Source organism: Bombyx mori, chromosome 28 (assembly GCF_030269925.1).
Source record: "Bombyx mori chromosome 28, ASM3026992v2".
In the NCBI taxonomy this organism is placed as follows: domain Eukaryota; kingdom Metazoa; phylum Arthropoda; class Insecta; order Lepidoptera; family Bombycidae; genus Bombyx; species Bombyx mori.
This window is the reverse complement of record NC_085134.1, coordinates 6413424-6415000: the sequence shown is the minus strand read 5'-3', so window position 1 is coordinate 6415000 and position 1577 is coordinate 6413424.

Below are 1577 nucleotides of genomic sequence, written 5' to 3'. Positions count from 1 at the left end.
AGCTATATCTCAAGCAGCAGTGCTCCTGGTACAAAGAATACAACAGTTTTACTTCAGATACAAAAATTAAACTGAATTTCATGGATTGCTTAAAAGTGCTGTTATGTGAGCTTAAAGTATGACAATTAACAAAAATTATTGAAACTAGTGGTCCTGCAGTAGTCGAAATTCAACTATAATTAATTGAAATTATAAGTTTGAACATTATTAAGGTTCTATTGTCAAAGACTATTACTTCTATTGTCAGAAATTTCGACTACATCTATAGACAAATAAATATAAAGATAAACAATATTAACCTATTCTCAATTTTACTACGACTTAAAATAATAAGAATAGTCTGACCATAAACAAAGGGTTATATTATGTAGGTGTGTGTCAAATACATGGTAGTGTATGTAATATTTTTTTTATTTAATTTATTATTAATTCATATTTTTATGTACACTTGTCGTTTGAAATAAAATAAATCATTCATTTATCATTCGTTTAGTTTAGTTTAGGTTGGTTTAGTTAAGTTTAGTTTAGTTTGGTTTGGTTGGTTTTTTTGGTTGGTTTGGCTCGGCTCGGCTCGGCTCGGCTCGGCTCGGCTCGGCTCGGCTCGGCTCGGCTCGGCTCGGCTCGGCTCGGCTCGGCTCGGCTCGGCTCGGCTCGGCTCGGCTCGGCTCGGCTCGGCTCGGCTCGGCTCGGCTCGGCTCGGCTCGGCTCGGCTAGGCTCGGCTCGGCTCGGCTCGGCTCGGCTCGGCTCGGCTCGGCTCGGCTCGGCTCGGCTAGGCTAGGCTAGGCTCGGCTCGTTTATTTGTTTGTTTAGAAGAAGAAACACAATCATAATTTGCATCTGTGCTTGGATACGTGTAAAAGCTATATCTCAAGCAGCAGTGCTCCTGGTACAAAGAATACAACAGTTTTACTTCAGATACAAAAATTAAACTGAATTTCATGGATTGCTTAAAAGTGATGTTATGTGAGCTTAAAGTATGACAATTAACAAAAATTATTGAAACTAGTGGTCCTGCAGTAGTCAAAATTCAACTATAATTAATTGAAATTATAAGTTTGAACATTATTAAGGTTCTATTGTCAAAGACTATTACTTCTATAGTCATAAATTTTGACTACACCTATAGACAAATAAATATAAAGATAAACAATATTAACCTATTCTCAATTTGACTACGACTTAAAGCAATAAGAAAAGTCTGACCATAATCAAAGGGTTATATTATGTAGGTATGTGTCAAATACATGGTAGTGTATGTAATTTTTTTTTTATTTAATTTATTATTAATTCATATTTTTATGTACACTTGTCGTTTGAAATAAAATAAATCATTCATTTATCATTCGTTTAGTTTAGTTTAGGTTGGTTTAGTTAAGTTTAGTTTAGTTTGGTTTGGTTGGTTTTTTTGGTTGGTTTGGCTCGGCTCGGCTCGGCTCGGCTCGGCTCGGCTCGGCTTGGCTCGTTTGTTTGTTTGTTTAGAAGAAGAAACACACTCATAATTTGCATCTGTGCTTGGATACGTGATAAAACCTATATCTCAAGCAGCAGTGCTACTGGTACAAAGAATACAACAGTT